Genomic DNA, 12,618 nt, shown 5'->3' on the forward strand with positions numbered 1-12,618 from the left:
ACATTACTTGAAAACTCTTCGTAAAACCCAAAACCAACTAGTTTTCTTAACCCGGGAATTGACTAAAACCAAACCTTTTTTTGCTTGACTTATGAATTTACCCCAGTAGATATCTCTAGACGCCAATCAGTTGGAGGAAGAGTTTCTTTGTATTTCCGGGTGGGATGAGAAAAATAAATTTGGGAAAAAAAAGAAAAAAAGCATCATGAACATTTAGTAGGTACCCAGGTTTGTTTTAGGCTGTTGGTAATTGATATGCGGTTGCTAAAGTCTAAAAATCTTAAATTGTGAAACGGGGTTTGGAAGATTGTACACATACCTATGTATGTTTTGACGCTATGGCATTCAAATCTTCATACAGATATTTTATTTTTAAATAAAGTATGATATATTTTAAAATAAAATAAAATATATCTACACATTAATAATATATGTATATAAACTGAAACATCTAGATATACATTAAAACTATAACATGTATGAGCGTACACTATAGAAGGTACAAATTAATGTATAAACTATATTATCTTTTAGTATAACGGTGCAGCTTATAAGAAAATGTTCGTATAAGCGGGTAGTTGCACAAAAATTACCGAGCAAAAACATAAGACTAAAACAAAGATCATCGTTTACTGCATATATGCATATACGATATAGACTGTTAATATCCTAAATCGAATGCGTAATGATTTAGGCGACAGTTTTTTTTTCTATAGACATCGCCTAATGAGTAGGCGATGTTTATAGAAAAAAAAAAACTGTCACCAAATCTTAGGTGATTATTATTGGTGAACGGTTGATGTATGCTTAGGATTCTTTAGATTTGGCGTTACTTATTTGGCATTGGTTTGATCGACGTTAGTGAAAACGGGCATAAAACTATTTGAGTATTATAGTCAGTATAATATTACCTAGTAGATATATTATGCGAAAAGATTCAGCAATGGTTTGAGGATATTCTAATAAGTATATATTATACACTTATTAGAAGTAGAATAAAAAAAAATTTGAGTTGACGGCCGGTTGGCGCAGTTTGCAGCGACCTTTCTTTCTGAGTCCAAGGCCGTGGGTTAGATTCCAGTACTGGAAAATGTTTGTGTGATGAGCGTGAATATTTTTTAGCGTCTGGGTGTTTATATGTTTATTATAAGTACTTATGTATATTACTCATAAAAATATTCATCAGTCATCTTAGTTCCCATATCACAAGCTAAGCTTATTTTGGGGCTGGATGGCGATGTGTGTATAGTCGTGGTATATTTTTTTATTTTACAGAAAAAAAATACTTTCAGTAATTAAACACAAATTAATTCAAGGATTCAATAATGGAATAATTTCTAAGGAATTTATGTTGAAAGAAATTGGGCAGCAAATTCCGAAATAGACCATTAGTCAGAATACCGAATGTTGTAATTAAAAATCAATTACGTCTTAACTACCCAGGTACTTAATAATGCCTTAAAATATTTATGTACATCGCTTTTAACCGACTTTAAAAGGGGTAGGTAGATTATGATTTATGAATTCTATAAAAGTCTATAAGAGAATTATATAAAAATTATACAACGTGTAACTGAAAACCGAAATAATGCTTCGCAGGACTAAGAGGAACATTATGTACTGTTTCTGAAACTTATCTGTGTAACCTTAAACCTAATAGTTTTTGGGTAAAGCCCTAACATTACATACAAAATTTAAATCATGTGACTCCTGTAACTTTATTAGGTACGCGTCGCGTAACGTAAGTTGTATGTGCGTGTCGGTCTTTATCTTCAATAGGGTTGTCACAAGAATACAATGTTTTAAATTTGTTGGTATGGAAAAAAAATATGCTTCTTTTGATTTAATATATTTACAGAGTTATTCCTCATGAAATATTCTTATGCATCCTTCAATATTATTACATAATTCTTTTACACCTTGTATAAACTTACATGTTTTGTAAACACCTATCCCTCGATAGCATCACCGCTATCGGTTTAAAAGTACCAATGTCACAAAGAGGCTTCGATGCACTTTATTAGGTACGCGTCGCGTAACGTAAGTTCTATGTGCGTGTCAGTCTTTATCTTCGATAGGGTTGTCATAATAATACAATGTTTTAAATTTGTTGGTATGGAAAAAAAATATGCTTCTTTTGATTTAATATATTTACAGAGTGATTCCTTATGAAATATTCTTATGCACCCTTCAACATTATTTTGTAATTCGGTTACACGTTGTATAGTGATAGGGATATAAAGGGATGAATCGAGTCATGATCATGTTCCATATACTCGTAGAATCACGACACGGTGCTCGGAAGCAGGCTGCTTGGCATTAATCTCATTCAAGATTCAAAATGTGCCATTTGTTGCAGATCAGAATACAGTTGTTACCACCTCTCCTCTTCCCACGGGTGTCGCACGAGGTTACTAAGGAAATATAACGGAGAATGCAACAGCATCCTCTGTACTACTACTACTATCTGCTGCGTTCACAAACCCGTTTTCCCAGCGTGGTGATTATGGGCAAACCTTCCCGTTTGGAGAGGCCTTTAGTCCACCAGTGACTGTAGGCTATCGATGATCTTAAAAGATCAACGTCTGCAGGGCTAGCAAAGGCAGGAGACAAAAATTATATCCCCTGACAAGCCACCTGACAAGTCCACCTGCTTAAGCATGGGAACATAGAGTAGGAGAACCAATAAAAAAGAAATACGCGATATACGAAGTTTACCCCGTTTAATAAAACACATTTTTTTTTTGTTTTTTTTTAAATTTATTGTTCAAAATAAATGTAACAAATATTTTCCAACATAATTATCCATCCCCTTAGAATCTATGCGTTTATGGTGGGGATGGCGTGTTCGCAAGTATATAATATCTTTAAAAATATTCAACTAAGTACTTAATCTAAATGTAAATGTAACTTAATCTTAATGGAAATCATGAATGTTTATCAAAGTTGATAAAGCTGCGGGAGAAGGTAAATTTTATCCTTTCCCCGGGGAGATACTTGTCTCCTGCCCATGCTAGCCGTGCTGCCAGGGTAGCTAGTAACCATTAAATAAAAAATTCATACTATAATCTATGATCATAAGGCTATTTATACACGGGTTACATCATTCCTTAAGTACACCCCACGTGACCGGTCATCTGGTGTATGTTTGTGTAATATATCTGTTTAGAATTTGGCAGCTGATGTTTGCGGTTTACATTTCATATTGTTATCAATTATTTTTTACGAGAAGTATGTATGGAAGGCAACTCAGCTAGGGTTGGGAATATAAATGGTATTCAAGTTAATAAGCGAAGTTAGTAAGTTAGAAGAGAGTTCAGATGAGCGCTGTGAATTCCCGGAGATCCCGGGTTCGATTCCCGGCAGAGGCATTTTGGGAATTTATAATTTCTGATTTTTCTCTGGTTTGGTCTGGAGCGTGGCTTTGGCCGTGACTATTACCATCCCACCGGCAAAGACGTGCCGCTAAGCGATTTAGTGTTACGGTGCGATGTCGCGTAGAAACCGTTTAGAACTACCATACTCCTTAACAGGTTAACCCGCTACCATCATCGACTGCATCATCACTTACTATCAGTTGAGATCGCAGTCAAGGGCTACCTAGTAGTGGAATAAAAATTGAAAGTGTGCAAGTGTTTATAAACAAAGATGTATCATTCATATTTTGTGGTATTGTAACTACTGTTTACAGAAATATCTGGTACTTTACAGGTTATCAGTAAATACAGTTTTGACTATTTAAATCACTGGTTAGCTATTAAGAACAGAGGTCATGAGCACAAAAGTGGTGTAACCATGACTATATATACCACTATTGACTTTACCTATAAATATAAAATGTACATCGCAAAGCAAAACTGAAGTATAGAGATACACACACGATGCAGAAAGTCGCACGAACAGTAATTTCTGTGAATGGTGATAAAAATGGTGAAAAACAAAAAAATTACATATTGATTGTTTTATTGATAATCCATATTTTGACTCTTGGTTAAAGTGGAATGAATAAGCAATTGAGAGTTACACCATTTCTGGGCTGACTATGAATGCAAAAAAAGTTTCACCAATTAAAAAAAGCTAAGGAGCACCTAACTTCATGGTGTCGGTTTTTTGTGACGGTGTGCACGCGCATCGTAAAAATTTACTAACGCGCCAAAAGAAGTATAACTCCAAAAATGATATCAACATAATGATAATATAAAAAAAACGTTTTAAACTCCTTTCCGATGGTTACCAAGTATAGATAGTATTCCATATTGTCAAGCCTACTACCCTCCGTTCTTTAGATGTAATCTTAATATATAAATCTCCTGTCACGATGTTTGTCCGCGATGGACTCCTAAACTACTGAACCGATTTTAAATTAAATTGGCACACCGTGAGCAGTCTGGTCCAACTTAAGAGATAGGATAGCTTAAATCTTTAAGTAAAGTCACAATTTAATTTTATTGCAAATTATTTGTCTATAATTAATTGACAGTCACATGTTATATATATATATACAACTATGCTCATTTAAGGCTTAGCGATACTGAATACTTTAAAAACAAAATCAAACGCAGACGAAGTCGCGGGCAACAGCTAGTTATATATAAAATATAAAATAAAGAAAAATAAAGCGGCCGAGCCCTATAACGAAGCTCATTTGTCGACTATCGATTAAACTCACAGCGAGTCTTGAAGTATAAAAATGGTTTATTTTAACTTTGGGTATTTCCTTAACTGTGGTTTGTTTATGATGTGACCGCATAAATAAATAATTTTATCTGTAAGTTCAATAGGTCCGCAACTGCGTGGTCAATTGAAAAATTAATAATATGTTATTATTATAACATAAATCTAAAATGTAAATTAACTAACTGGATAGAGCTACCTGACCCCAAAGTTCTCTCCACCGACCGTCATTATATTCCAAGGCTAGTTCGTAAAGCGATTGAAATTCGAAAGCACAAAAACTTAAATCGTGAGGACGGTTTGAAATAAGCCAGTGTGTGTAATCCAGTGGTAGATTTACGCAAACCAAGAAAGCATCGTACAGCTTCTCAATTTAAAAGTGACGTTGTCAGTGTAGTGTGTCGAACAGTTCGTGAAATGCCGACAAAAAGAACACGAAAGCAGGTAGTCAGATTCTGCCCGTGACATCCAACTTGACATCTCGTACCTACGCAGTCCCACCGTGACCACGATCCATGCAACTGTGTCGAAATATCGACAAATCCAAAATATTTTCTTGGTATTTACCCGTTGAACTATATTTAAGAAATGTTGATTAACTACGAAAATCGTAGTGTAAAATCTTTAAATGTAACTTAAGTAACGTAGTGTGCTGTCAGTAGCCTTTACTGCAAATTCATCTGGTAGTAACTGATGACGTAGTCTGAGTTACTAGTATTAATTTTAAAACCCTAATTGAACATCTTAATCGCTTGGCGGCACGCCTCTGTCAGTAGGATGGTAACTAGCCTTCTTCCAGACCAGACCAAAAATATCGGGAATTATTAATTTCCAATTTTCCCTGCTAGTGATCGACAGGCGGATATCTTGCAATCTTTGCTGTCCAACGTCACTTTTGTATTATTTTTTTACGCAAAAGTGACGTTTGATAGCAATGATACGTAATCACTCACTGCGACAGAAAAGTCTTATTCATTGGTGCCATTAGCGTCTCGTGCGAGACAGCCCTGAACAGTTGCTTGTTCATCCGTTACCCGGTTAGATTATGTTTTGAACCGTTTAGTTTGGTGTTAAGGTTGAGTTTGACACGCACTGTCATAGCGTAGGTTAAATAACGTTAGTTAATAGGTACAGCGCGGTCGCGATCAAATTGCACCTTATCGTCGCGATGTTAAATTTGAAAAAAAAACCTCATTCATAGCCACTAGACAAATCAAATCCTTTGTACTGTTAATTACTGGGTGTCTATTTTATCGTTTTGGCTGATATGAGTGTCGCTTTAGACGGCCGACTGGCGCAGTTGGCAGCGACCCTGCTTTCTGAGTCCAAGGCCGTGGATTCCCACAACTGGACAATGTTTGTGTGATGAGCATAAGTGTTTTTTAGTGTCTGGGTGTTTATATGTATTTTCTAAGTATTTATGTACTCGTATATATAATTCATAAAAATATTCATCAGTCATCTTAGTACCCATAACACAAGCTACGCTTACTTTGGGGCTAGGTGGGGACGTGTGTATTGACGCAGTATATTTATTTATTTTATTCTGAGTAGTTGTTACGTATTCTGCGAAATAGCCACAACACTATATGGAACTGAACTAAATTGACAGGTTTTAAAACAGTGCTTTCGTTTTCAACAAATGCTATAATAAAATTTATTGCACTACTTTTCAATATTATGTCAATTTAGTTGAGATATGTGTACAACAGATTGGCACCATTTCCTGCCTATGCCTATTTAGACTATACACATACGGCCAAGTCAAATATTTCTTTGTTCAAAGTTGGGGTTAAAAGTACCTACTGGTTAAGGCCCGAGTGAAAAATAACTACCTCAATCAAATTTCGATTCCATACAGTGTTAAATGCAATGCTATTACTTAAAGCTTATTTGAATCAGAAGTTAAAAAAATTATTTATAATTGCCACCTGATGCCCGAATTTTTATGTCCATATATGGGATGCTGCAGCACAGATGTAAGAAATATTAACAGATTAGCCCGCTGCCACCTTAGATTGTATTATTACGTACCACTCAGTGACATTTCTGTCAATGGATTCAGGTGAAATAAAAACCTATTTTTCAAAGTTTTGTAAAAGAACAACTTAGATAACACGTTAAAATCGTGTCTTTTATGTAATTATATCAGGTAGTCGGTAGGTATTATAAGGACATCAATTTTGTGAAGATTTTATTTTTTATTTTTGATATTAAATCAATCTACATCTTAACGTAGAGCCCAGGTTCCTTTGCCACACAATGGGTAACTTTATATAAATCAGTACGATTTATATAAAGTTACATATCATATAATTAGACGCTTATTTACGTTACGGACACACCCCCAAATATAAATAAACATCTCTGTTATTTATTGAACTTGAAATTAAATAAATGTCATCTTTTAAGTGTGTATATATTCCAATTTCCTCTCCTTCATAAATTTAAACGTAATAACACGAAACGACTCCCACAGGTGCTTTAAACTGCCTGTAAAAAGTTTAAATAATATAACTTGAAGGTATGTAAGATTTATAACTGAAGATATCCTAAAGTTGAGCCACAGTAATGTAGTAAAATGTTTAGGAGATAAAAAGTTTCGCGTGTTTTAGACTAAATCATTTTCTGTTTGCTTATCTAATGAAGTTACATTATATCGAATGTATTATGTACCTATATATCAAATAACAATGATGATAGGGGTTTTATATAAATAAAACTATTATTTGAGCGTGTTACGGATAAATAAAAATATAAAATACTATCTTGATTTGTTATTACATTTATTATTTTTTTATTTAGGCGGCGTTCTTGTTTTGCCTAGGTGGTCCATGTCTCTGCACCGTACAAGAACGAGGAAGCTTGGCTTGGTGTTCTCGCTCAAAAAAGGATACAAAGGCATACCAAGGGATCTTCAGGTTGCGCCGAAGGGTTTAACTGCCATATCTGCGGCCGTGAATGTCACTCGCGCATCGGCTTATTTAGCCATACAAAGAAGTGTCGCTTAGACAGTGTTTGAACCGTCTCTCAAAACGTACAGGCCATTATTATTATTATTTTTTTATAACCTATTTATCAAATAAAACAATCACCATAATCAAGGAACAATGATGATAGGGTTTTAAATTAAAAAAATAAACATTATTTCAGCGTGTTACGGATAAATAAAAATATACAACAGGTACTATCTTGATTTGTTATAATTTTTTTATAACCAGATTATTTATGAGCGATTCAAAAGTTAGCATGTAAAATACGGTGCCATACATATTAATACACGAGTACCTATAACCTGCGTACTTGTCTATTACACGTAAACACTGTCAAGTGTTCTTGAATTGTTGTGGCAACGATAAATAATCAATATTATTAAATTTAACATCTTTCATTGCGCCTCGCAAACATTTTCACTCTTCATAAATACAGAGAAAAATAGCAAAGAGCAAAATCAATTAAAAATAAACGGAAAAATAATTACGTACCGTGTGTTCTAGGCTTAAGTTAAATCCAACACTTAACACAAAATTTGGAATAAGAAAACACTATTCACTGCAGTTTATGTTCGGATTTTTTTTTTGATTATGGCACTAAGTTCACTATTTTAAATTCAAAAAAGGAAACGTTAACGGAAACCGAATAAATGTGTCATGTGTTGCGCGCGCAATACAACAATACGAATCTATGATAATATTTCATGGCGGTATGCATGTTCACGCGGTGGGCGGTTTACTTACTCATCGACCATTTACGCTTGACCTGTCGTTTACCTATTAATTGACGTTTTTTGTATGAAGATAGGGGGACAAGGAACTATTTATGCGTTATTTATTATTAACCTAATAGGTTATACCGTTAAACGATCATTATATTAAGATCTCACTCACAAGTAAATACACCGTTCTTTGTACAGAAGCAGGGGCATTATGTGACTGGTTTTATAATTTATAAATTTTACCTGACCTTGCCGATTACCTACATAATAGCTGAACGATTATTTACGTTTATTAATTAAAATTTTCACCGTCGCCGTCTAAGTTTTACTGCCATAGCTTATATGATTCTTTAGTGACCATTGAAATTTGTTAAATGAATTTGAACGCTTTTATACATTGATATAGATGTGTTCCTAGTATATTTGTAAGCTTGTGGTTTAAAAGATGCCAATTGGACTCCATTTCTAAGACTTCCAGCAGTCTGTCTTTCTGAATAAGAAGATACAGAGTTAGAATTTGCAGTATATTACCGCTTATATTTAACTCTTGGTTTTTATTGACTGTTCCTGTCTTGTAACTGCTATTTTGGTCTCGTGGTTAATACGTAATTGCCTACTTATCACGAGGCCCCTGGTTCGATTCCCGGGTTGAACAGAAATAATATCTACTTAACAATCGATTGAGGTTTCGAGTCAAGAAATTCTGAGAATCATCATTGCGAAGTTAGGAAATCCCGGTTTGTACCATAATGTACATAATATTTAATAATAGTCGTTTAAGCCCGTAAACCGCCATTGGAGTAGCGTCGTGGGCCTATGCTCAAAAACCCTCTCTCATATTTCTGCCTCACATTTCATTGTGTGCGTGGTGTGCCAGTCAGTCAGTCACAGTTATAATTTTATGAGAATGTATAGTTTGGTGAGACGAGAATTAAATTGATTTATTGTAACAAAGAAGCGTTATTTTTGCGCGGCCATTGTTATTTCACCACACAGCCTCTCCTTGACTGAGACCTTGACGATTCAACGACCTCAAACTGACAAATACTTTATAAATACATGATATAAGCAGGAGGTGTATCAACGTCTTAAGAACTGGTTATTCTTGAATCTATAATCAATACTAATATTATAAATACCAGTCTTTTTGTTTGTCCTTCCTCCACGCCCTAAGTACCCAAATCAACTTGAATTTTGGCAAAGATTGAGTTGAAAGGATTGAGAGTTACATAAGGCTACTTTTTATCCCAGTAAAACGACCGGTTCCCGCGCGATTTAAAGAATTAATAATTGAATGACGACGAAGAACTCGGGCAACAGCTAGTATTATTATAAATGTGAAAGTGTGTCTGTGTGTTTCGTACATATGTTGCATCAATCTTGATCATATTTGGAACATATATAGCTTCTTGCATCATGAAGAAATGATTTTTTTTTTACCCGGAAAAGAACACGATATCAAACAGTCTTTGTTAGCATGGCGTGGCTTCACAACTAATCCCGGAAATACGCTTGCCGCGGGATTTTAACAAATCGAAGCACGGGTCTCGTCCTACAACTAGAAGGGTTAAGGCCTACGCTGGACCAGCGCGGATTGGTGGACTCCACACACCTTTGAGAACCTCTAAGGCATGCAGGCTTCCTCACGATGTTTTCCTTCACCGTTGAAGCAAGTCATATTTTGTTAACTTAAAACGCACATAACTTGGAAAAGTTGAGGTGCGAGCTGGGATTCGAAATCGCCCCCTGAAATTTAAGTCCAGCTCGTACCAATGCGCTATCACCGCTTCCATTATTAACGTAGTAACAATAGTTGTTATTTAATTATTTAAGCGGTGATAGCCTAGTGTTTAAAACTAATGTGTAAAACTTCTCCTTGTTTGTTGGGGGGAGCGAGTTTGAATCCTAAGTACCTGTAACTTTTTAGAGTCATATGCGTGTCAAGCAATTAAATATCATTTGCTTCAACGGTAAAAGAAAACATCGTGAGGAAAGCTATATAGTTCCCCAGAATGTTCTGGCGTGTGAAGTCTTGGTAGACTTCACACGCCAGGACATTCTGGGCCACTCCGCACTTGGCCAGTGTGGCCATCCTCCCTTTTTTTCATTACGAGGGGAGATCCGTGCTCTTTATTGTGATGATCATATATTTAAGTACCTAATATATAATTTTACAAGACTACGTTTATACAAACGTTATAAATATTCCTAAAGACGGTAATTTTTGGGTATCTAGAATTCTGGGCTTTATCTATTCCAGAATCAAAATACACTGGCATCATCATCATCACATCAACCGATAGACGTCCACTGCTGGACATAGGTCTTTTGTAGGGAGTTCCAAGTTCCACGATTCTGAGCCGCTTGGATCCAACGGCTACCTGCGACGCGCTTAATATCGTCTGTCCACCTCGTTGGGGGTCGACCAACGCTGCGCTTACCAGTACGGGGCTGCCATTCCAGCACCTTGGGACCCCAACGTCCATCCTTTCTCCGAACTATGTGCCCGGCCCATTGCCACTTAAGCTTCGCGACTCGTTGAGCTATGTCGGTGACTTTGGTTCTTCTACGAATCTCCACATTTCTGATTCGATCGCGTAGAGATACTCCGAGCATAGCTCTCTCCATCGCCCGCTGAGTGACTCTAAGCCTTCTTATGAGGCCCACAGTTAACGACCATGTTTCAGAGCCATAGGTCATCACTGGCAACACGCACTGTTCGAAGACTTTCGTCTTCAGGCACTGAGTGATTTTTGACGAAAAGATGGCACAAAGTTTCCCGAACGCTGCCCATCCGAGTTGGATTCGGCGGTTCACCTCCTTCTCGAAATTGGACCTACCTAACTGGATCGTGTGTCCTAGGTATACGTATTCGTCAACAATTTCGAGTGCAGTGTTCTCAACGATTACTGGTTGAAGCGGAACATAGATTAGACATAATCTTCGTCTTGCTCATGTTCATTCGTAGGCCAACCTGTTGAGAAGCTCTGCTGAGGCCATTGAGCATCGTATTTAGGTCTCCCAGAGTCTCTGCCATTATGACTACATCGTCGGCAAACCGAAGTTGAGTGATGTACTCGCCGTTAATGTTGATGCCAAGTCCGTTCCAATCCAGAAGCTTAAAGACGTCCTCCAACGCAGCGGTAAATAGTTTCGGGGAGATAACATCTCCCTGTCGCACGCCTCGCTGCAATTGGATTGGTCTCGTAGTCTGATCCTGTATACGAACTGACATAGTGGCGTTTTTGTACAAACACTGCAACACTTGGATATACCGGTAGTCAATTCGGCATCTCTGCAGTGACCTAAACACAGCCCAAGTTTCCACCGAATCAAAGGCTTTTTCATAGTCCACAAACGCTAAGCAAAGTGGCCGGTTATACTCTTCAGTCTTCTGTATAACCTGCCGCAGCGTATGAATGTGGTCTGTGGTACTAAAGCCCTTACGGAAACCGGCTTGTTCGGGAGGCTGGAAGTCATCAAACCTACGAGCGAGACGATTCGTAATGACTCTCGAAAACAGCTTGTAGACATGACTCAGCAGCGAGATGGGTCTGTAATTCTTCAACAAGGTATTATCACCTTTTTTGAAGAACAGAACCACCACACTCCTGTGCCATGCCTCTGGCGTTGTGCCTTGGTGAATAACGGAATCAAACAATCGCTGAAGAACTTTCAGTATCGGTTTTCCACCTGCCTTCAGGAGTTCTGCCGTTATTCCGTCATCACCCGGCGGCTTGCCATTTTTAAACTGCTTGAGAGCCACACTAATCTCGTATAGGCTGATGTCTGGGATATCTTCGGTATAGTGTCGAGTTAATTTGGCTCTAGGATCCTTAGCCAAATCTTCAACAGGCGTCTGTACTGCGGTGTACAACTGTCCATAAAAGTTCTCAACCTCACCCAAGATCTCAGGTTTGGAAGAGACAAGACTACCATTATTGGTCTTCAGTCGCATCAACTGGCTCTGACCGATAGACAGATCTCTAGCGAACACTTTAGAGCCTCTGTTTTGCTCGATGGCATTTTTAATACGCTCTGTATTGAAGTGCCGCATATCACGAGTCTGTGATTTAGAGATCTGCCTATTAATCCGCCGGTAAGCGGACGCGTCTGCTGTAGACTGTAGTCTCATCTCTTGCCTCTCCGTCATAAGCTTGAGTGTATTGGTTGAGAACCTATTGGCCTTGTTTCTACGGTGGGTCTTGTAGAATTTGGACCCGACTGTT

General features: G+C 37.2%; 1 protein-coding gene across 2 annotated transcripts in view; it reads right to left on the minus strand.

Moving 5' to 3' along the window:
• The window catches only part of LOC120626160 (aminopeptidase N-like), a 31,779-nt gene extending 23,198 nt beyond the window's left edge, over positions 1–8,581 (minus strand). Inside the window, exon 1 of one of the 2 annotated variants that reach the window (XM_039893513.1) lies at positions 8,160–8,473. The gene's annotated coding sequence lies outside the window, so the exon portion shown is untranslated. Of the gene's footprint in view, positions 1–8,159; positions 8,474–8,561 lie in introns of those variants that run through there. The other variant, XM_039893511.1, reaches the window with a different exon arrangement.
• Positions 8,582–12,618: the final 4,037 nt, after the last annotated feature.

The sequence above is a fragment of the Pararge aegeria genome, chromosome 9, assembly GCF_905163445.1.
Source record: "Pararge aegeria chromosome 9, ilParAegt1.1, whole genome shotgun sequence".
NCBI lineage: Eukaryota > Metazoa > Arthropoda > Insecta > Lepidoptera > Nymphalidae > Pararge > Pararge aegeria.